A 25,701-nucleotide genomic window follows, 5' to 3' on the forward strand; every position below is an offset into this window, starting at 1 on the left:
TTGTCACAAATTTCCCAGGCTATTCAGGTGTTTATTTCTTATATATTGTTCCCTGTTCATGGACTGCCTCGCTTTACTAGAGTTTTATCAGTTTACTCTTCTGAGAGGTTCACATTTCCCCCAATAGTTTAGCGTCAGTGCTTCCTGGTAAGCCTTATTATTATTATTTTTAATCTATTTTATGGTGAATATTATTTGAAACCTTTCCACTGCCCTCAAATGATCCTATCCCTATTTTTCTTACTATTTTTTGATTTTATATGCTATACTTTTTCTTTCTTTAGTTTATCTTTACCCATTAATAAAATATATTTTTTTAGAAAGTTAACATCTGTATTCTTTTTTTTTTTTTTTTGGTTTGTTAATCCTCACCCAAGTCTATTTATCCCCATTGATTTTTAGAGTGGAAGGGATGGGGAGAGATAGAGAGAGAGAAACATCAATGTGAGAGAGACACATTGATTGGTTGCTTCTCGTACTCGCCCCAATTGGAGATCCAGCCTGCAATTGAGGTACAATTGTATTCTTAATCTGATCTTTCTTCCCTTCACTGGAACTTTGCTATTTCCAGTATTCTCCCTCTTTATGCTCTGTGCTGGGTTGTTTGCCGTATCACACTTAATCTTGAAAAATGCCTTACTTCTACTCTTCTATCCTTCTCATTATCACCAAACTTGTGTTTGATTTATAGTCCATGCTAAGTGTCCAATTTCTTAACTCTTATTCAACCACCTTCTGTAGTTTGCCTATTGTTTCTACTAGAGTTCTGCTTTCTCAAGTGAAAGTAAACCACTTTTCTCACAAAACCAGCTAGATAGGCATTGGTTAAGCTGTTAAAATACTCCCTATCATTCCCAAGATAAGACTAAAGTTCCAGTTACTAAATCTGTGTCTTTTCATTTCTCATCCTACCCTACCTTTTTCAGCACTTGGTATTTTGTTTCTTAGCAGCCACTTCTCCCTTGTCTTTTGTGATAGTATACTTAAATGGCTTTCTCTTACCTCTCTGACTACATATTTGTTTTCTTTGTTATTGCTCTTTCTTCATACACCCATTAAGTATACACTGGGTTGAAGTTTTGCTCTTTTCCCCTACTAATCATATAATACATTTCTAGAAGATGGTCCGTTTTCATTATGTGAATTAAGACAAATTTGTGATGCCTTATAAATGCCATGTTTTCCTTCATTATCTATTTTTTCTCAGTTATTACATTCTCAGCACCCAAAGTTATTATTTCTCATCCTGAAAAATTTGCTTTGTACAATTCTTGATATATTGTTGGAACTCATACATTCTTGTTGAGTCAGTGAATGAACTCATTATCTGAGTCTCCCAGTCTGTTCAGTTTGTTCTGTATTAGATAATGATTTTAACCATTCTCCTATTCTCATGTCACAGCCCTGTAACATCTGTGGCAAACTCTTGTCTACACTTGTTAACATTACTTACCATATTTTGGTCCTAAGCTTAACTAATGAGGCAGAAGATATTCTTATTTGCAGATGGTAGAAATAAGGGTCACAGAGATTATAATTTGCTTATAGTTTCACAGGTAGTGGTGGAGTTGAAAGTTAATATGAGGTTTCTGATTACACATTTTCTGGTTTTCACAGAAAACACTCTTTCTAATGATAAAAGTAGTATATAGGCAAGAAACTGCTCTCCATTTACTGTGTGAGTTCAGGGAGAGAAAACTGGAAGGTGGTAGTACTTTAAATTCTTGTGTGATGAGATGAAGACCTTAATTTGGTGGGAGGAATGGAAATCAAGACTGTGAATTTTTAATCCACATTAATAGAATTTTGAGATTCTTAAATCCAACAATGATGCAATGATGCCAGTAAAGTAGTTGAATGAACCACCACTCCAATAACAATGATAAAAATCTGGATAAAATATTGAAAGAAAAACTCCACCTATTTAAAACAGTGGAAAATGGTCAAAAGGAAGCAGAAGCCAGAAAGCCTGCAACTGTAATGTGTAAGAATTGTATGTTTGTGGCTTTCTTGTCTTAGGGTGCATACTAGCCGTCTATAGTTGCAGTGGCATATGACAATAGTTAGGGCTAGCCAAGCACTGGAAATTTACTGAGGGAAACCCTGGAAGCAAGAGAACCATTGAAGAGGTAAACAAAAACATGGACTTATTTGTCAGTTTACTGTTACCATAAGCAATTCTAAAGGAAGTAACATTTCATTTGGAAAGAGTTCTATTGGGGGGAAAATGGTTGAATATCACTATCTTACACTATTAATAGAATAAACTAAAATTTTTCTATTTGTTTAGTATTGTTACTTGCCATGGATGACTGGCTCCTTCTTTAACTCAGAGGAAGTATAGTACATCTTTATTTACAGTAATATATATTTACCCATAGTACATCCCAGACCTTGCTTTTGAGGAATTTTGACTTGTCTGAATTCATTTGTTATTAAAATTAGCAATTCTAGCTCCAATATGATTAAAACCTTACGTTAAAACATAATCTCTATAGAATATATACTGAATAGTAAAAAAGAATTGAAAATGTTTTTTGATATAATGTTTAATGATATATCATACGTATACTTTGGCTTAGAGCCCAGATGTGTTGATTTCCTAATAGTGTCCCTGTGGTATGCTGGATCATGCACATCTGGATCATTGTTTTTAGTTGACTTAAGTTGATACATATCTTTTACTTGGAGAGTTAAAAATGTCAAAAAGCTTGTGGAAAATTTATTATAAACCTTTTAAAAGTGAAAATAAATGTACCTTATCACTTGTATTGTTTGTTTTTGACTACTCTGTCAATCTGCTTAGGAAGTTTATCTTAAACATCAAATTACAAAAGTTTCCTGAACTTTCTCTTTTTTTATGGTATTGGGAGGATAGATGTGATGGCGAAATCCATTGGAAACTGAATACCACCACCCTTTACCTTCTACCCAGAAATCTTTCCTAAATTACAGTTAATATCTATGTTCCTATCCCAATTCCCTGACAACTGGGGGCCTACAATTCAATTCAATTCAATTTATACCCATAGTTAGTGTAATATCCTACTAGTTCAAGGGCAAGGTTCCTAGCAAGACTGCCTTTACTTTGGACACCTGCGCCCGGTGGTGTCTCCCAGGAACCTCTACTTCTGTCTGACCTGACTAAAATTTAGAGATTTCTATGTGTACCCTTCATGTTGGATTATTTGCTAGAGTGATTCACAGAACTCACTGAAATCTCTGAACCATCACTTACAATTACACTTTTATTATAAAGGATACAACTTAGGCACTGCCAAATGAAAGAGAGGACTAGTGGTCAGGTGGGGGTGGGGCCACACAGATTCCATCCCCTCTCCTCTTGGTATCCATGCATACCACCTCCCATCATCAGTGCAGAAGAACGAGACAGGAGACTGAAGTAGAGGTTAGAGTGATGCACTTTGAAAATTGAGGAAAGGAATTCAGGCAGCTTTCTAAAAGTTGGAAAAGACAAGGAAACATTCTCCTCTAGAGTCTCTAAAAAGACCACTGGCCTGCCAACACCTTGATTTTAACCCAGTGAAACTGATTTTGGACTTTGACTTCAAGAACTACAAGATAATAAATTCATACTGTACACCACCAAGTTTGCAGTATTGTAACAGCAGCTATAGGAAGAAAATATAGATTTGGCTCCTGCAACAAATACCAAAAAACAGAGGAATTTCTTTGAAATTAGGTAACGGGTAGAATTTTGAGGAGTATGATAGAAAAATTCTAGATTGCCCTGAATGAACTGTTGGTAGAAACACAGATGTTAAACACTATGGTGAGGCCTCCAAAGGAAGTGAGGAGTGCAACAGAGAAAAAGTATTTACAAAATACTTAAATCATTATACAGAGAATTGGTAGAAATGGGTGTTAAAGATGCTGAAGACTCAGAAGAATGTAAGGATCATGGTGAAGAAAGCGTGTAGATTCTTAGAGAAATACCAAAATTATCATAAGCAGAATTTTGGTGAAAATAGGAATACTAAAGGTGCTACTGGTGGGAACTCCAAAGGAAATGAACATGTTATAGGAAACTGGAGTAAAGGGGATCCTTGTTAGTTAGCAACAGAAAGCTCTCTTGAGTTCTGTCCTTTAGTTACCTGGTAACTCTGTTCCATCTGGCCTTGGCGTAGTAGTCACTTGTGTACTATAAATTCGCTCTTCTATTATGTTCTCGCATAAAGTACTTTAGTTTTCATTAAAGTGACAGGTGTGCATTTTTATATAAATTAAATTTATGTTTAAAAAATATCTGTATTCTCCAAACAAACATCTTAATAGACTATGTATACTTATCCTTGAGAAGTCATTTTACTCAAGTCTTTTTGCAGTTTCCTTTAGAAAAAAATGGGTATGTAAAACTAATTTGCTGTACATTTTCCCGACTTTTTTTTAAAACAAACTATTTAAAAAATCATTTTGAACAAAAACTGTTATTTAAAAAAATACATTGGGTTTATTCAGGTATCCTTATTTAATATTGAAGAAATTATTTAGAACATGGGAGTGCATTGTTTGTTAGAATACAGTTGACCCTTGAACAGCATGAGTTTGAACTGTGTGGGTCCACTAACACACGGATTTTTTTTTTTTTTTTTCGATAAATGCCTGTACTGTTTTTGATTTGCGGCTGTAGATGTGGAGGGCTGACTGTGTTGATCTGGCCACTTGAGCATCCTTGGATTTCGGTATCCACTTGTGGTCCTGGATCTAATCCCTTGTGGATACTGAAGGGCAACTTAAGATTTTTGGAGTCAGAAGTTATATGCAGATTTTCAGGTACATAAGGGTTAGGACCTCTAACCTCTGTGTTGTTCAAGGGTCAACTGTAATTTTAAATGATAGCTTTTGTTAATGGTTATAATTTATTAGTGTGATAGAATTTAGAAATGTCTGTGTATTCATTCAGTCTTCACTTTATTCTTCCAATTCTTTTTCTTCTGTATTGTAGAGTTTTTGTTTTTTTACAAGGAAAATTATATAAAACATTACTATATTTTTAACCACTGCAAAGTTGAAAATAAGTGTTTAAATGTTAAAATTTTAAGTATGGAATTCTAAAATATTAGAGTTCCCTCTTCTGTCTTTTCAGAGCTATTGCACCATGTTAAATTTTTCAAGTTAATTTTAACAAGTGTTCAACAATTGCCAAGAGACTTGAATTGCTATTTGATTCTCTGGAGTTAGAGGGAATTTTATGTAGGCCACCTATATCTCTAGTATTTCTTTAGTGGTTAGAATTTGGTTATAGTCATCAAAAGTTATTTGTAGGAAATATGAGAGATTGGGGTACAAAATGAGTAGCAGTGAAGAAGCATGCAGTTTATTGGTATAAAAAAGAGGAGCATGAGGAGTTGCTCTCAAGTACTAGTAAGAGAGAAAAGAAATGTAATAATCACATACAATGAGTGTTCTTGTTTGGATTCTGTTTAGATCAGATTACCTAGAAAAGACATTTTTGACACAATCTTGGAAATTCAAATGTTGACTGGTATTAGTAAATACCAGGGAAACTGTTATTTAAAAAATATAATAGTTTCAATTGGATAAATTTCTATTTGATACATTTTAGTTTTGGAAACTATTGAAGTTGGATTGTGCTTACTTATATATTGAAGTTGGCTTGGGCATTGAGGGAGGATGTCCTGACCTGCGGGGTTGTGTTTGTATATTACACATCTTTTAGACTACCATGTAATAGAAAGGTTATCATATTTCTTAGAGAAGTAGAAATTAACTCAATAGAAATAGATAGCAACAGAAAGCTCTCTTGAGTTCTGTCTTTTAGTAAAAATGTTTCAAGTTTTTGATATTTAGTGTAATGTGCAGTTAAGGAGGAAAGTACAACTTTAAAATACAGTTTATTTAAAAAATAATCATGATTCTTAATTGTCATTAATGAGCAAATATTAATGTTGTCTCTTTTTAAACATATCTATAGGAAGATAATTAAAGATAAATATTAACTTTTTCCTGAACAATATTATGTGTTTTTGTTTTCAGATGGTTTTTAAAGCTTTATCTTTGTTGGTTTGCCTTTTGCCTCCATCTGTATTCAACCTAAGAATCAATAGTACATTAAATTAGCTGACATGGAAGGAAAAATAATAAATGAAGATAGCCCTTATTGCTTACATTCTCTTTTAGTTATAACTAATATAAGATCCGGAGGGTATTAGTGGAGGAACGAGAGGGATGAACCATTACATGTCAAATTACTTCACAAGTAATCTATACTTTGGATCTTTTATTTCATGGTTTTGTTTAAAAACAACATTGATTTTGAGTAGCTAGTAGAATAACTTACTTTCATTAATAGCATTTGGTGGGGATTTTTATTGAAGCTAGCCTATAATATTAGACACAATAATTTAGTTTCAGGCTTTTGTTAATTATAAAGCTAATAAAAATCTCAAGTTATTATATTTGTTGATAATATAAATTGTATGAGGTTTTAATGCATGGTACATTGTTCTTATGTTAGGATGCTGTATTAATTTTTTCATTACCTCTCTTGGCTTCCCAGTCTCACATATCTGCTAGGAGCAGTTCATTAGCAGCAATAAGACCTTTTCCCCCAATGTGTCTGGCAATGCTTGTGAAAATATGACAGAGCAGAGCCATAGCTAGATTGTATAAGTTCTTTTGTTAACTCATATAAGAAACTTAAACTGATAGTACTTCACATTTTTCACGTAATGTGCTTTTTCAATGAATAGCTGTAGCAAGCAGCATGCAGGAAAAGCAGAGTTCTTAGCAATACCAACTCAATTGCATCTGCAGATGAGGATTTAAAATCCTATGCAGCAGACAGTACCTCCAGCAGGCGAGTAAAAGGTTACTGCATTATTTTGCTTGTTTCCATAGCCTGTATCTACAAAAGGTGTTTGTTATTTTTTAATTCAATGTGAAGTGCATGCCTGTTTTTAGATATTCTGGAAATTGATTTATGTATAACATGAATATCAAAAGGGCAGTGCAAGATGAAGGAAGGGGCAATACTGGCTCTTTCTAGCTTTAAACCAAGGAAGAAATTGAGCATGAGGCACACACAAATAAAGAACCTTTCAATGCCATAGAAAACAGGAAGTTTTAAAAATACATTTAAATTCGAATTGTTTCTTATTACATTTAGTTTTTAAACTATCTTCCTCAAAAAACAGTGCTGTTAAAAAAGATTGATAATCAGTGGTTTATGAATGTTTATTAAGTTATAGTTATTTGAAATATGATTATTTGTGAAGACTATAAAGTATTTATATTAATCTTATCTTCTCTTGTCCTGGAAATAATAATATGCATTATAACTACATGCTATAGATAAATATTTTTATAGGCAAAAGAGGATGCTTACATATAAAAGATATTAGAGTATAAATAGCTAACATATTTAATACTATTGCTTAGTTTTTAGGGTGGTTTGTGTTTTTTGAATATTTTTAATGAGATGCAAATAACCAAGTGGGAGAAGATTTAATATGAAAACCAGGTGTTTGAGGCTTTTTACTCATTGTCAATACGTATCTATAGATACATATCCTTTTCTTCTCATTAAAACTCTTCTAACATTCATGATAGTCGGGGCCTCCTTGATTACCTTGTTTATTTAGTCCATAATTATCTACACCACTGTTTTTGCTGTAGAATTTTATTGCTCCGTATTCCTCAAGTTTAAGTATAATATTCAGAGGGAATATATTACTTTGCACATCAGCCATCATCCTGCCCCCTCCCAGCAATACTCAAAGATCTTTTAAATAGCTACTGTCTAAATCTTGTTAAAAAATACTTATGCCTGTGTTTCTGCATTTTAGATTGAATAATAAGATTGAAAATGATCTTGTTAATTAATCTATAATATACAAATAAAATCAGTTGATTATTCTTACTGTGAGGGTTTGGCAGGCTTCTTGAATCGGAGAGTCATAAAAGGTCAGCAGTTCTGATTGGTAAGTTAAAGAATCCGTCCAGTAATTTGCTCCCTGTTGTTTCTCAAAGCAGTGAAGCAGCAGTTCTTTTCCAGATATTGAGCGGTTCTTGAACAGTGTGTATGGGGACAGGGAGGGGTGGGGCTCATTCCTGTTGGTTGTTGAAATAGTGTGCATTTACAGAGGGAACAGGTTGGATAGGCTGAGCTGAAGGAGTAGGCAAACAGATCTAAACTGATGGAGGACAGAGAGAGTGGTTAGTATAATTTTGGGGTGTAATATCTTCAGTTTGCTCCTTTGCTAAGTACTGGGGTTTTAATATAAACCAGTTGGAAATATTAAAGCACCTCTTACCTTCTTTCTAAAGAGTAGCTGGGAGACTTCTGTTTTTAATATCGAGTTTTTCTTGGCAATGAGTTTGTGGCTGGTTTCTTCTGTAGGGAAGCTGCTGTTTTATTCTTTTTTAACAGTGTTTCTTTCAGCCAGAGAGCTGCAGAATGAGGCATTTAGCCAATTTTGAGTATATATGGGACATTACCAATTCTGATTTTTTAAGTTAAATTCTCATCTAATGAGCAAGTCAATGTGTGGCTGTGGCTGCAGCATTATTTCTTCTTTAATGAAGAGGTTGAGCCGTTCGACCTGCTGCTCCGATCTGTTCTCTTGTAGCCATACATCAGACCAGTTGCAGAGATTATCCAGCGAATGTCCCAGGCAACCAAAGGTAACTACATAGATTTATTTCAAATAAGAATATACAATTAAAATGGATGCATTATAACTAGGACCAAATGATTAAATATAAAAGACCAATTAAAGATGTTCTTGGTAGTTTTCTTGACCTTGCAGTAGCTATCCAATATCATTTTGTCATCATCAGATTGTGTAGCAATGGAAATGCACTGCAGTAATTGATTTTGTAATAGGATCAGGTGATTTACTAGCTGCACTGACAACCACTTGCTTGCTTGCTCTGAGCTGTGGAGCACTCTAATGGATGTTGTGATTGCAGCCTGGAGTTGATGTGAGACGGCTGGCCACTTAAAGCAGCAGCACTTATTTTTAAAATTAGAATACTAAGTTTCTCTTTTTTGTCTTTGCTTTAAGTTTTGGGTAGCCTCAGTTATTTCAGTTAATTTGAGTGCCTCCGCCATAAACTTTTAGAGACTATATATTATTTCATTCATCAATTCATAAAAAGTCCATTAGTACTACTAGCCTTGAATATAATGAAATATAATCTCTCTGCTCCATACTCTCAGTTTAGCATCAACATATAGTATCAGCATACTCTGCTATTGATCACAGAACATATCTTGAAAATATAAGAATTTATTTAACTATTCTTTGTTATCTAAATGAAACAGAATATTCTTAACATTTGCAAATTTCATAAGTTTAAAACTCTAGCTGTAATTATAATAATGGAATTATGGTAAGTTCTTGTACTAGAGAATTGCACAAGAGTTGTTTTGTATCCTTTTTTGGTCTTTTGCTCTCATTAGTTTCATAGATGCAAATATTTAGGAAATCTGAGTTGGACCAATTCTAAGGATTATTGATGAAAACATAGTAGCTATTTTAAAGCAATATTTAAGGATATAGCAAATCAAAATCTTAATATCCAAGATTATGAATTTCCAGTGATTATATTTTAATAATCTTTGTTTTCACCTTTATTATATGCCTTTTCAAAAATAATTGATTACAAAGGAAGTATAGGACTAAAGCTTAACCCTTTGCACTCGCTTGCTTTTTTCTCGATTCCTTTATTCTACTCGGGATTTAATTTTTTAAATACCCCAGATTTTACAAAGCACAGCAGTAGAATAAAAAACTGGAGTTTCTTTTCATACAAACTTATTTATTTGGATTTTTTTATATTTCAAATTATTGATACATTCAATAACCGTCACACTCGACATCCGAGTGCAAAAGGTTAAAATAGAAGAGAACTAGTGTTGCAGAAACAAAAGTGAGACTCAGGTGCTAAAGACTTTGTCTATATTCAAATTTTGCTGAGTGTTAAAGACTTTGTTTATATTCATATTTCACCAGCTCCTCTAACCTCTTTAACTATCCAGTATGTAGAGTGTTTTGTGCAGAATCTGACACAAAAATACTGTCCTTCTCTAATATATGTTCTTTAACAAGTTTATGTTCTTGCCATGATAGAGACACTGTTTCTTCCAATGACATTTAAAAACATTTATATTAATTAAATATGTTAATAATTTGCTGTAGAAGAAATTTAGCATAAAATTACCATTATATATACTATTCAAAGCACTGTGTGAAGAAAGCTTTACTTTTTGATTACTTAAATACTTGCCCTTAATGTTTACGGCCTTAGTGTTTCTTTAAAGATATATTACCAATATAATTCTGTACTTTATCCTGAATTCAGGTACTTAAAACATTAATTATAGAATACTGTAATGTAATTTACAAAGTAGTGTTTGCAATATTTTATTATTCATTCGGTAACAAGTTTATCCACCCCTCCTCCCCAAATTCCTTTATGAACACTGATTAATATAAGTATGTCAGTATCATTTGAGATTTGGTCAAGGATGTGTCTAAATTTCATATGTATTGAAATGTTAAATAGTAGATAACCAACTCATTAATCATTAATATAAGTTTCAGCGGAGTGGTGTGCATTAAAGCTTTTTTGCAAAGGGCTGAGCAAATAGGAGGAAAAGAAGGGCATACCAGAAGTGTTTACTACTTAAAAGAAAGATTGATTATAAGAGATAGAAGATACTATGATTATTCTGTATTTAGACAGTATTTAGATGTGTAAAATAAATAGGCAGTATACATTGTGACATTTAGCCCCAGTGGAACTGCCTGTTCTTTTTTTAAAAGCCTACTTGTACTTGACTTAACCAGGCTTTGCCACTAATCTGTTTGATGACCTTGATCAAATTTATGTATGAACATTTTTAAGGTTCCTTAAACACAGTCTTAAAATTTCCATTAAAAAGAAATCAATTTGTTCATACTGGTATGATGTGTTATAATATTTGACATGGAAGCTATAGAAGTTGGAGTTAGGAGGAAAGATAAAATTTCTTAAAGAATCAGTTTCTAGGAGGTAATGAAATGTCTTACTTTTCATCTCTCTTTTTTTGTGGAGGAGGGGTGGAGAAGGGGGTGCATGTTTTTTGCCAAGAGCACTGTTATATCTTTTTGATATCCAATATTCTCTATATAGCATAAATATTTTGAATAATTATTCTAGTTCTTAAAAGAAAAATTTGGGATTATTTTCTGTCACTGCAATTTTTCCCTATGCTCTGTAACAAAGGTAATTTTGTAAATAATTTATTTCAGTACCTAGCAGATTTTTTAGTAATCATTTTTTTTGAAAGGCAGCCTTTATGCTAGTAGTGCTTGCTCCATACATGGTCCATCAGAAGCTGGATACAGTCCTCTTTGTTACCTAGGCAAAGTGGTCTGTGATTTGATTGAATTAGGCACTTTCAAAGTGATGATTATATCAGAATAATTGTAACAAACACTTATGGAACCCTTAATTGGACCAGATGCTAAACTAAGCACTTCTATATTATGTCATTTATGAGATAGGTATTCTTGTTGTAATTTTTTAAGATAAAGGAACTGAGGCTCAGAGAGGTTATATAACTTACCATAAATCACACAGCTAGGAAATAGAACCAGTTTTCAAACTTTTACTTAATTAATATATATATATATAATATATATATATATATATATATAGTATCCCAAAAATGTATAAATACTCTTTGAATAATTATAAAGGCAGTGTTTATTAAAATACATTTCATTTTCAAAATGGAGCTATCAGTTGTTAAAGTGTATATACCTTTTTTTGGGACACCCTGTATATTTTAAAAGCTTTGGTATAATACAGTACCTTAATATTTTAAAGTATTTGCACTTTTAATTAAGCAGTGACTATAGAGATGAAGCCAGGTTTTGGTCTGAAGACCTAAATGGTACCTAATTTTTGTGTCTTGAATAAGAAGTAACTGATGCATTCACGTCTTACTCAGCTATTTGGAATATGCTTTTTATTGTTGCAGTAATTATTCATATAAAGCACTTGTTTTCTGTTTGCAGTAATGTTTCTCAAAGTGTGGTTCAGAGATTACTTGCATCTGTGTCATTCAGGGTGGTAGTAAACATAAATCTGTATCAGAACCCATTGACAGAGTCACTGGAATGGGAGCCAGGAACTTTCATGCTCAAACAAGCCATATGATTCTCATGCATACCAAATTTTGAGAACAATTGATGTTGATAATGTGCTCCTCTTTTACCTTTTTGTATACGTTGTCCGTCAGCTTCCTTTTCTCTAAGAATTGGTTTACAAACCATAGATGATTTGTAAAGTCATCTCTCAGACCATTAAAATCAGGTTTGAGATGGAATGAGCAATCTCATACACTAATGGTGAAATGTAGACTGGTAATGTAAATTCTCTTATGGTAGGTATTTTAAGAACTTGCTTAAGTAGTATTTAAAATGCTTATAAATTTTGATCTAGTAAGCCTGCTTCTAAGAAGTTATTCTAAGGAAGTAAATCAGATTTACAGAAAGATTTAGGTATAAGGATTATTTCCACCAGAATAATTTGTAATGGTGAAAAACTGGAAATAATTTAGTTTCAAACATCAGGGAAATGGTTAAATTAGTTTATAATATCCATTTGTTTGAGCCACCATCTAGCCTTAAAACATTATATTGGGAAGAATATTGAAAACTAGGAAAATGCTCATAATCCTATATATCCTATATAATAAAAGCATAATATGCTAAGTGTCCAACCTATCAGTCGACTGGTCGACTAGTTGCTATGATGCACACTGACCACCAGGGGGCAGACGCTCTGACCAGTAGGTTAGCTTGTTGCTGGGATCCAGCTGATGGGGACTGGGTGAGAGGGCCAGACATGCCCTGGAACCCTCCCATGGTCCCCCCCTGCTGGCTGGCCCCATCAGCCCTATCGGGACTGGGTGAGACAGCCCTGATCACCAGCCAGGCTGAGGGACCCCACCCGTGCACAAATTCGTGCACTGGACCTCTAGTATAATATAAAGTCTCAGCAGAAGAATGTAAAATTGTACTTATATGTACATACACATGTAGTCCCTATGGTATTAGGTTGAAGCATATGAAATTGCCTTTTTTGTAGATAAGGGAGTATCAGAATTTTTATGGAGTTTAACCTAAAGTAATATTGGTTTTGAAAATATGTATTTGTTGTACATAGTAGAGAGGGAGACCAAAAGGAGGTACAGCAAATTTATTAAGTGATTATCTGTGGATGATGAGATTTTAGGTAATTTAAAATATTTCTTCTTTACATGTCTATATTCTTCAGAATTTCTAAGTCTACTATAATTGCAGCTTTGTCATTGGATCAAGATACTCTGAGAGTAGATGAATGTGACAGTTAAAATGCACATATAATAAGTGAGATCTTTTAGTGCCTAGAGATGAGATTGGACATGACTTAGAGTTTATGTAAGTTGAAAATAATGAATAAAGTAATTGAGGAAGAAGTTACATGAAGCTGAAATGAGAAGAGAGTGACAGTGATGGAAAGTTATGATTACAGATGTATCCTTTTCGTTTTTCTCATGCTTAAACATTTATAAATTTCTTAACTTTTTAAATTTTTTCATCAATACATATAAGTTGTAAACCTATAAAATCACAATTTTTGTTGGAAAAACCTCAGAATTCTGATATTACAGTATTTTGGCAAAAAAAAAAAAAAGTTACTCTTTACCCCCAACTCTGTGATTAAGAGTAAGTAAAAATCACAGTGTTAACTTTGCAAAGATAAGGTCTAAGAATCCAATTAGTTTATTTATTTTTTAAAAGTAAGCAAAAGAGCAAGAGCAAAGTTTTGTAACATACTTTGTTTTTGTATAGGAAATTATTTCCTAAATTTTGGAGTTGACTTGTTGAAGGTCATAGCAGTTCATCCTCTAGAGTACCTTTTAAAATTTATATCTTAGAATTGTATCTGTGATAAGTTTTAGATATATTTTCTCATAACAAAGAAGTCTTGGGTGCTGAAAATAAAGATTAGAAGTCATTGCCGTACAGCCTTTGCTTGTGACATATTTTATGATATTTACTTTTGCTTTCTCTTTTATTTTCATTCTATGACCAGAGCTTTATTAAATAGTGAAATGAAAAAAATACTGAATTTTATTATTTTTAAAATTTGTCTAATTAGATTGGGACGACTCCCTTCCCACTTTAAGGCTTCACCTCATTTACATTGTTTTGCATCCAAGAAAGAATGTTATACACTTGTGAATGTTCACAGAAAGAGAGACAAGAGTGAGATTGAAGAAATCGAATCTTTAAGCAGAAGGGGAATGATTAATGGGTCAAGTTTCTGGAGGAGGTGTAGGGATAGTTTTGGAAATGATAGGGATCACTTTTTTTGTTGTTGTTTTTATCCTCACCCAAGGACATGTTAATTGATTCTGCGCCCCCCTCCCCCATCCCCCTAGGTATGTGCCCTGAATGGGAATCGAATCTGGGACCTTTAGGTGTCCTGGATGATGCTCCTACCAAATGAGCTACACCTGCCAGGGCAGGATCACACTTTTTTCTTAAGAGACAAGTGAGAAAGAAGGAGGAATAAAGAAACAGAACCTTTGAGATTGAGGTATCGAAAATTGACAACAGCAAAGTTTTGAAGTTCACTCTCAATAAGTGTAAATTAGTTGTTTATAAACAGTTTATGTGGGACTGTGTAGTTTTAATACATGTTTTCTGTCTTATAATAGAAACTGTTCTTGATCAGTATTTTTATTTTAATAAGATAAACTTGCCATTTCCATCTTGAAAATTTTGCACAGAGGAGACGTGTACCCAAGTGAAAGTTTTGGAAAACAAATCATCTAACCTTAGGCAATGAAGAAAGAAAAACAGACTTTCAGAGCTATAACTGACCTTTTGATAGTCCCTGAGCCAGAATTTGATTCAGAATGTTATAGTAATAATCACTAATTGGCAAAAAGAATGGAGGGTGATATGAACCATCAAGATCCAAGTGACTTTTGATACAAAAGCAGATAGGATGTGTTTTGGCATTGTGGAGATGGATTACATTTATTTACCAGGTTGGTATCCTTGTTCTGTTCAAGATACCATTTTCTCCTTTTTTCTGCCAGCTCCTGTATCCTTTCCTCCCATTTTTAAAGTGGTAGGCATACTTTACTGGCATTCCTAACTTTAGTAATTTGATATTTCCAGATGCCTCTGTTTCAGAACATCATACAAAGTGCTTTAAAAATTCCTAAATGTAGCACAACATTTCAGGGGAAATTTAATAACTTTCACTTTTTTAATAACATGTATTAATAAAATTAAATTTTGATTAGTACTTCACATTCTTAAAATGTTAGGAATGTCTTAGGCACATGTTGCAGACTGATTTAAATGCTAAAGTCAATTTTTGTAATTTTTCATATTAGAAAAAAGAAATGTATTCTCTTTGTGACCAAAGTAGGTAGAGATTGCTTTCTCCTTAATTTGACATTTCCATAAGATAATTTCAAGTGTGCTATGCTATAAACCAAAACAGTCTGTCCTAAGGAAAAAGCCTGTATCACTCTAATGAATGTCATCCTCCTTGTGGCATTAGTATAAAATTAAAAAACAACTCAAAATACTGGTTTGTAAAAACACACAGTATATGCTATAATTAAAATTTAATTTAGCAGAATTTTGAGGTGATATGTTTTATATCTATTATTACAGTTTGTATTTTTAAATGTTATTTAATTTTTATTCATTTCTGATATTCCACTCCAACTTTTAAAATTAATATTTCTTAAAGCAAAAACAAAAATGGGCAGTATTTTGCTTTTACAAAGTAGTTCTTAAGTCTTTAGCAGCAATAAAGTTTTATAATGCAGATTGGTTTTACCCCATAATAGCAAATTCTGAAGAAGTTAGGCTGGGTTTAAATAAAGCAGGTGGAGATGCTGGGTTTCCTTCACTACCACAACACAGGTGGTCCTGTTATAAAGCAATATATGTATCTCTGGGAAAAACCTAAAAGTTCTGCAAAATCACTCTAAAAATAGGAACAGGCCATTCATAACCTATGCAGCTTTGTAATCTATGTACTAACAAAACCAGTAACAATTCTAATAAAAAAATATTAATAAAGCTAAGCATTTGTACCAAACATCAGTCAGCCAGTTTTAGGATTTTTGCCTTCTTTGAGATGTAGGGAGGAGAGTAGTGTGACGGAATAGTGTACCAGTAGAGTACTGTTTGTTTCTTACGCTTGTATAGCTTTATGTTTTAAAACAGGCCATGTGGATTATGACAGCTTTTATTAGAATTATTGTGTACTTCAAATCGTTTAGGTATTAATTTATGCATTATCTTTACCATGTAGTTAAGAAAAGGGGTTTTGCAGTTAGGCAGACTTGTGATCAAATCAGATTTAAGTGACTGAGTTTTGGTTATCTGAGGGTAATACTAATAATCTGGTAGGAATATTTTGAAGATTAAGAGATAATTTATATAAAAGCACAGTGATTGGCACATAGTAGATACTCAAATATTACTTCCTTTTCTAATGAAATTTGAGATTGCAAAGATTAAGGGACCTGCCCAAGGTTACCTGTACATACAAAAAAGTCAGATTCACTGACTACCATATTCCTATCTTTAGTTTTATATGGAGAAATGCAGAAGCACAGTTTGAACCTAACTATAGGTTCAGAAATGAAGTTGTAAAGATATATGCACATACTTGTGGGTGCACACATACGTGTGGATTTTCTTACTGATTTAAGTAAGGTGTATTCTTTCTTTGATTGATTAATGTTTCACTTATTCATATTTTTATTCAATTATTGATGATGATAAAAGATTGTTAGGGCAGCTCTTGATGTAAGTTCTTATTCTAATTAGACCAGTGCTGCTTTTGAGTGAAAGATTCTGTACTTAAGTTTGTGTCAGCAGTTTAATTCATGCCTGCTCGTACTTTTTCAACACACTATATTTTCCTAGCTAAACGATAATACTCAGGCATTGGTAAATTCATTGTTTACTTTTACAAAAAAAACATGGCATCTCTCCAGGTCAAATTATATCAGGTTGCTTGTTTTATACTACAGTATTATACTGATCATATGAATTTTCCTTTAGGGTTAATTTATAAATGAAATTTGCCTAGTTAATATATGTGTTTTTTAGTAAAATTTCTACTTTTTAAGATGGTCATTATTTTATCCTTGTAATTATAGGTAAAAATACAGCAACAACTAGCACATAGTTGATAATTCATTGTGATTTCCTGATTAATGAACTTTTGTTAAAAGTGGTAGGAAAAAGTAGAGCATATGCCTCAAAAGAAAATCCATAGAAGTATGCTCTAATGTACCAGGAGTTTTGAATTTCAGAAAAATACAATTGAATTTGTAATTCTAAAATGAGATACCAAAGAATTTTTCATATTGCTGATTCAAATTACGTAATTTTGCAAATATGGCTTAGTATTTATGTACACACACATACTTACCTTAATTTTTAAAGAGATATTAAAGTCTTGTAAATATTTATATAGTAAAAGTGACATCCTGACACCTTATAGTTTGAATTCTTATGGCATCTTTGACCTTAGAAGAAATCCAGAGAAGCTTGTTTTGCAGCTGTACAAGTGAATTACTATTTTGGACACTGGTTGTGTAATAGTGGAATGAAGAGGTGTCTAAAAGTCAATTCACCAGCTTCAAGCTACATGTTGTATTCCTAAATTTGTTGAGTTTGTCAAACTTGGTGGGAGCAATGAGTCTGAATATTGTACTGAATAGTTTCATTAGAACCATTAAGAATGCATCAGATATTTTAAAATACCTTCAGAAATTGTGTATTTCTGCTTTTTTAAGATGATACTGTGATTGGAATGAAAATGATTATTGAAAATAATCCAGATGACACTAGCCCATTGCTGAGGAATCTTTAGGGGAGTTATTCTCACAGGTGTGCAGTGATCTCTCATTGTGGTTTTAATTTGTATTTTCCTAATGATTAGTGATATTGTGTACCTTTTCATATACCTGTTTGCCATTTGTATGTCATCTTTGGAAAAATGACTATTCAGTTCTCTTTCAGCTTTCTAATTGGATTGCTTTTCTGCTTTTGAATTATATGAGTTTTTTTATATATTTTGGATATCATTAACTCAACAGGTATGATTTGTAAATATATTCTCCCATTCTGTAGGTTACCGTTTCATTTTGTTGATGGTTTTCTTTGCTTAGTAGAAGTTTTTTAGTTTGATGCTGTGTCACTTGTTTATTTTTTATTTTGTTGTCTTTTGGTGTCAAATCCAAAAAAAAGTCATTGCCAAGACTGATGTCAAAGAACTTACCTCCCCCCACCACCTGTCCCCTTCCCCCCCTCCCTCCCAGCCTGGCTGGCGTGGCTCAGTGGTGAGCATTGACCTATGAACCAGGAGGTCAGGGTTCGATTCCTGGTCAGGGCACATGCCTGGGTTGCAAGCTTGATCCCCAGTGTGGGGTGTGCAGGAGGCAGTCAATCGATGATTATCTCTCATCGTTGATGTTACTATCTCTCTCTCCCTCTCCCTTTCTCTCTGAAATCAATAAAAACATGTGTGTATTAAAAAAAGCTTACCCCCTAAGTTTTCTTCTAGGAGTTTTATGGTTTCAGGTCTTATGTTCAAGTTTTTAATTCATTTAAACTTGATTTTTGTATGTGGTATAAAATAGGAGTCCAGTTTCATTTTTTGGCATGTGGCTTTCCGGTTTTAGTGAAGACTGTCCTCTTCCCACTGTATATTCTAATTGCTAGAATAGCGGGCTAGTTTCTAGGAGTCATTAGAGGGGGTTTTAGAGTGTCAGAATGTTCTATTTTTGATCTAGGACGGTGCTGGGACTTTTCTGGGTATGCTTATTATATTCAAATAAAAAGGTAAGAAAATGAACAATAATGGCTTCCAAATTTGGAAAGAATACCTTGCATGTGCACATAATTACTTGGAAGCTGCTTATTAAAAAAATGCAGATTGGGATTCAATGGATCTATGGTAGCTACACCTGGTTTTTGCATTTAACACCTCTTGCTCACCCCACCCCCTGCAATAACTTTGATGCAGCATTCTTTGAGAAAACACTTTTTTAAAAAAACATTCTCTCTTTGACCACATATACTTTGTTAGAGCTATGTGTTATAGGGTTTTGTTTTGTTTTTGTATATGAATTATTTTTTTAATGTGACGATTAAACACATTTTATAAGGCAGAGTAATAGATAAAAGAAAAATGCAGTATAATGATTTCCTTGAAAACATCTACAATGTTAAATTTGCAGGCAGCATCAGACTGTCTTAATGGTGGTAACTAATTGCTCACCTCTTTTAAGAGATAGTAACTCCAGAGAAGCAGCCTGTATATATTCCTAATACTTTGCTCACTTTCATTTATTAGAGTAAGACGCAAGTAAAACAATGGAAATGTATATAGAACTGTTAGTTCTTACTTACTTGATTTATTGATATCAAGATACATGAATTTAACTTGCTTTAATATAGGCAAACTTTTCATTTTTGTCTATTTTACTGTTAAAATAAAATCCCTCTCCTGCATATTCTTTCCTTGATTGAAACAAAATATTAGCCTATGGTCAAGATGGGAGAGAGAAACAACTGAGATGAATGTCTTTACTAAAATACCAATAAATTTGTCAAACTCAAAAAAAAAAAGTATTCTCTGAAGCTAGGACTATGATGATCAATATTTATTAAATTTAATAAGTAAAATGATTCAAATATATTATGCACTTGACATTAAACAGGAACATAGCTAGGACATTAAATGAAGCATCCAAAAATACAGAATTGCTCTATAGCTAAGAACTGTCTCCATCTTTTATAATAATTTTTTATTTAAAAGCATCAGATTCTTTGCCTTTTCACTTCTATTACAAAATAGGAAGGTCTTTCCTACCCCACTTTTTTAACCTAGAGAGTTACCACATATGCAATAATGAGTGGAGAACTAATTCTGATTCTGAATAATAGTCTCCTGGGCTTACTAAATAGTCTGCTCTTAGACAGCAGCATGTTAATGGACTCAAACTTATGTCACAACTAAATAACAAATCACTTCGTCTCACAGGCATGTAGTGTCCAAACCTCAAATATTAAATCTAACGGTGTTAACAGTCAGCTTGTTATTAGACAAACAAAGCAACTTGAACACCAAATGAATGTCATGTATTCTAGAATAATTAAGATTTTTTTCTTAAAATTTAAAATAAAGCTAATGTTCATTGACTTTGCAGATCTTTGTTTTGCATCAGTGACTGTTTAGATGATTCACCTAGGATTCTTGTTAAAAATGCAGATTATGATTAGGTAGATGTAGAGTGGGATTTTGTATTTCTAACAAGCTCCCAGGTGATGCCAGAATTGCTGGTGGAAGCCCTAATTTTGAAAAGCAAGACTTTCTTGTCTCTTCTGTTTGCTTGTTTTCACTTCTGCCAGAATAATCTTTTTGAATGCATTGATACAACAGTGGCAGTTCTCTGCTTATAGCCCTGTAGTGACTCACAGTCTTAAATTCAGATTCCTTATCATGACACACCAAGATTTTCAAGAGTTGGACCCTATCTGTCTTTAGCCTGATCTAGTCCATCATCAGTCTCATTTCCAGCAATTCTATATCCTAAAATTAAGTTTAAACCCAGCAAAACCAATCATCTCAATCTTAACTCTATTTCTTTAATTTGCTACTTTTCTAATGTGTTTTTCCTACTTTACCTCAATTTGCCACCTAATAGTACTTTAATACTCATTTAAACTATTATATTCTTTGTAAAGTCATCTAAGGCTTCCCTGTAAAGAGTTAACTATGACTTTTGTTTCTAGCATTATGGTGGGATACCAAATAGGTACTATGAAAAACCCTCTCAAATGAAACAACTAAAATGTTAGATAAAAAATCCTCCTAAATAATAAAAGCCTAAGTGTCTGACCATTCATTTGACCGTTTGACCAGTCGCTATGACGCACACTGACCACCAGGGGACAGACACTCGGACCGGTAGGTTAGCTTGCTGCTGGGATCCAGCTGATCTGGACTGGGCGAGATGGGGCCGGACACTTCCTGGAGCCCTCCCGCTGTTCCTCATTGGCCCTGGTCAGGACTGGGGGAGATGGGCTGGACACGACCTGGAGCCCCCCCCGCGGTCCCTTCCCAGCTGGCCAATCTCCCACGGTCCTTCCCCGGCCTCTAAAATATTTCTTCTAATTAATTTCCTTTCAATGTGCACGAATCCATGCACTGGGACTCTAGTAAAGATATAAATAGCTTGCTACCTTGCTGGATAGATTTATTTAACCATTGTTGAAATGAGAAGAAAAATTTCACAGTGACTAAGAACAAGAGACAGTGGGAGTAAGAGTGGGGAAAACCAACTTTTGTGTGATATGGGGAGTAGGGGGGACAAAATTTAGAGACCTTGGGTTTCTAATTTAAGGGCTGCCTCAAGTGCTAGAGACAGAGGTAAATTAGAAGGCCATGCGTCATAAGGTATCTAAAATGAGATCCCTCCATGAAGGCTGGAGCCTAAAAATGATCACTCTAATCCTCACAGTAATCCTGTGAGATACCTGTAGCATTTTAAATCCCCTTTTGCAGATGAAGTAACATTTAAAGACATTGAATAATTTGCCCCAGGGTACATAACTAAGTAGTGGTAGAATTAGAATTTGTGCTGTTGTCTAATTACTGAACCTGGGCTCTTAACCATTGTTTTTATTGTTTTGTTTTTAAAAAAATATTTGTTATTGATTTTTAGAGAGGGAGGAATAGGGGGAGAGAGAAGGGGAGGGAGGGAAGAAGGGAGGAGAGGGGGGAGAGAGAGAGAGAGAGAGAACATTGATGTGAGAGTGCAACATCGATCAGCTGCCTCCTGCATGTCCCCAGTGGGATCCACTGGGGATTGAGCCCAAAACCCTGGCATGTGCCCTGCCTGGGAAGGGAAGGGAAAGAAAGGGAAGGGAATTGAACCAGCAACCTTTTGGTAAATGGGACAACTCTCAACCAGCTAAGCCACACTGGCCAGCGCAACCACTGTGTTTTATGATCTTAATTTTTTTCAGCTGTTTGGCTTTCAGTTTGACTTTGATATTGTGCTGAAATGATCTATTTATTAATGTTCTGTAGTGATAATAGTCCTATTACCTTGGAAATAAAACCATTAGCTTTGCTGGAGCCAGGAATTATTTGTCTTAGACCACAATACTATGGGATTTCTGCTGCCCTGGAAGTACGAAACAGAAGATAGAGGTTCAGAGGGACAATTACTATGCAAAGATGGGTAGTGCTTGAGAGGTAATATAGCACAGTTTCTGAACCTCATTTCCTCATCTATAAAATGGAATCTACATCATTAGTTTGCTTTGATAGTGAAATCAAGATTCATATGTAAAACAGCAAGGCCTGGTACAAAGTAAGATTCTATAAATAGGTAATAATATTTTGCAGTTGGGTTGAAAGCAAGATGATAAAGTTGGATAGCTTGTTTGGGTTAGAGTCTATAGAATTCCATTTCATTGTTTTGCCTAAAATCAATTATCAATTAAAACTATCAAATACTTGTAATCATAGGTAAGTACAGAGCTACATTTACAGATTCAGATATAGCTATAAGAGTATTTTGTAACTAGTAAGCAAAAGCAATTTTAGAGTATGTACATGAGATTTTGGATGTATGGTGCTGGTACAATTTACTGAAGCCCTTTGGTCCTGAAGGGGACCTAGGACAAATACCATATAATTTCTACTTTGCTAGGGGGAGCCTAAAAGCTCCCTCCCCAGACCCCTCTTCCGAGGGCCTAGACCCATTGTTTGTGGTGGCCCTTACTGGAAGAAAGGCAAGGTTTAGGTATCTGAGAAAGGAAAGAGGTCTCTTACCTTAAGAAGGGGCTTTTTTTATATGAAAAAGATAGTTGCAGTGGTGTCATGTTACTGTCACTTGTGTCTTTTGTCTTGCCGCTGTAAGATCCTTACTGTGCATTATTGGAAGACATTTTGGCCTAGTGGAATGAACTTAACAAACCTTGGCTTAGACATATCTGTATTTCAAACATGTTACTAAGTCTTACTAACTATAAATCTTGGGCAAGTAACCTTAATCCAAGCACATTTCTTGTTTTGTAAAATGGGAATAAGATCTCAGGGTTCTTGATTAAATGAATATTCTGTAACTGACATCGTGTTGGTCTCTAGTGGGCAGTCTATAAATGTTTGCTGTTTTATATGAATGCAGTGGAAGCATTTTTTACTCATCTGAATGTATAACAGATTTCTTAACCTATAAGGTTCCGCTAACACAGTGGTCAGCAAACTATGGCTCGCAAGCCACATGTGGCTCTTTGGCCCCTTGAGTGTGGCTCTTCCACAAAATACCACGGCCTGGGTGAGTCTATTTTGAAGAAGTGGCATTAGAAGAAGTTTAAATTTAAAAAAATTGGCTCTCAATCGTCGTACTGTTGATATTTGGCTCTATTGACTAATGAGTTTGTCGACCACTGCGCTAACATTTTGGTTTCTATATCTCAAATCTGGTTTCTGAATTCCTGTAGTAGAAGGGGAGGGCAGTTAGGGGCAATCGGGCTGGCCGGGGAGCAGTTAGGGGGTGACCAGGCTGGCAGGCAGAAGCGGTTAGGGCAGTGATGGCGAACCTATGACACGCGTGTCAGCACTGACATTTGTGGTGACACGCGGCCGCTGAGGCGGCCGCATGCGAGGATGAAACATTTGCTGCTCCTGAGGATGAAACATTTGCGAAATAATGTTGTAGTAGAAGGCATACTTTTATAGCCTTCCATTAATCATTATTATTATTTTGAATTAACTCTATTTTATCTGGGTGAGAGGAATAACTTCAGAATGAAAGAATCCTATCCAGAAACTTGAAGATCTAGGAAATATTTCTTTTAACAAATCTGAACTCCAGGGGTTCTGGAGAGCAGTGGGCATCATTGCGGTCTTCCCGATTATTTGAATGGCTGAGTTTAGTGGTAAGAACCTTAGGCAGTCCTCATTGTGATAAGGAATTCAAGTTGTGACCAACCCACAATGCTTCCTCTTAGTGTTAGATTGAGGGTACAACACAGCATTGTTTGTACTAAAATTGAGGGTGTTTAGAAGTTTCAGAGTGTTTTACAACTACTGCCTTGTTAGGTTTCTCTAGAAATACTGTTCTGTAACCTGAAAAATTTTAAAAATGTCTCATCTGAAAAATGAAAGATCATCACATAAGGGGTCTAGTTTACTGATTTAATCATTATGACAGTGTTACTTTATTTCTACATATATAGAGAACATCTTTGTAAGAAAAATCATGATATTTCTTACCATTAAAAATAATAACTCTCAGACTTTACTAAGAAAGAAAGGAAGAAAGAAAAAGCAAGCAATCATTTTACGTGGATTATAAATATTTCTTGGTATTAGAATTATGTTTTAGATGTTTTGTTTTTTTGGGGGATTTTCTTGGTTGTGGTGATGGGGTGATATTGGTGGGTGGTAATGGAGCCAGGTTAGAATGAAATTTATTTTCCTGGTTCCTACTATACTTATATATATGAAGATGTTTTTCTCATGAGTTTTTAGGATGCAGAGCTATGTCTTTGGTCAACATTGTATCCCCAGTGCCTGGCACATAGTAGAGTTTAAATATTTCTCTTTTTCAGTTTATACATTTTCTGAAACCACACAGTCAGGCAGTGTCTTCCCCCAATATGTCCACCCAACCTTCTTGCCAAGATTTTGAAGAGGAAGATGGAAGTCTGTCCGTGAATATTGATTCTTTGGCATATTCAACTAAATGAGGTAATTATTTTGCCTCAGAGAGGAAGAAAGAAAATCTGGAAGGAGCTACTGAATTCTAATAGCACACATATCGACTGAAACCTCCCAGGAACCCAGGCAAGGGAGCATCAAGCAGTAGCAAATGAGAATAGGATTCTTAAATTTAAAAAGCAAATAGCAAGAAGACAGTGTTTCCCCCAGGTGCTCTACAATGCTGCCTTGCAAAAATTACATGCTTATTAAGAAGATGGGAATCCTATTTAAAAAGACTCACTAGTGTTCTACAGACAGTAACTTTCTATATTACAGTAGTGTGCCTTTTCTGAAGTTCAAACCCTTCTTGTGAAATGATAGTGAGGCAGAGTATAGGCCAAAGCTACAAGGATTTGAGTCAGTACTTGCTCATTGTGATAGTGTTCAGGCTTTCCTTAAAGATGCTAAGTTATTCCTGAGATTTAGCAGATTCTGTTTTCTCTGGTCCTGTGGTTATTGGCTCCTTATTAACGTAGCAGATACAGATATTGTTCCTTCTAGGACAGTTTATGTAGCCCTATCATATTCTTCATTCAAAGTTCTATCTGCTCCAGAATGTTTCACAGGGCTGACTTCTCAATACCAGGAGTTGTGAACTCTAGAAAACTGCCACCTTTCCTGTTGAAGTGGAAAAACCAGTATTCTGAGCTTTTATCCTGGCTCTCTGATGTGATCATATCTGGTATTTCCTACCCTTTTGCAAGTAGAAGGGGGAAGTTCTTGTATTCAAGACCTGTACCTGACAATTTTAGCAAGTTCTGTAACACAGAGGAATAGAAGAGTGAGGGAAGGTGACTTACATTGCCAGATAGGGTTACTAAACAGTGAACAAAGAAATATGTC

At 34.4% G+C, this 25,701-nt stretch overlaps 1 protein-coding gene across 5 annotated transcripts in view; it reads left to right on the forward strand.

The window, feature by feature from the left end:
* Window positions 1-25,701, forward strand: part of FBXW7 (F-box and WD repeat domain containing 7) — a 171,996-nt gene that overhangs the window by 50,133 nt on the left and 96,162 nt on the right. The window contains exon 3 of one of the 5 annotated variants that reach the window (XM_079770885.1): window positions 24,708-24,846. The exons of 3 other annotated variants lie outside the window; for them this stretch is intronic. The gene's annotated coding sequence lies outside the window, so the exon portion shown is untranslated. Of the gene's footprint in view, window positions 1-24,493; window positions 24,847-25,701 lie in introns of those variants that run through there. One more of the 5 variants, XM_079770887.1, reaches the window with a different exon arrangement.

This window comes from Cnephaeus nilssonii, assembly GCF_951640355.1.
Source record: "Cnephaeus nilssonii genome assembly, chromosome: 5".
Classification (NCBI taxonomy): Eukaryota; Metazoa; Chordata; class Mammalia; order Chiroptera; family Vespertilionidae; genus Cnephaeus; species Cnephaeus nilssonii.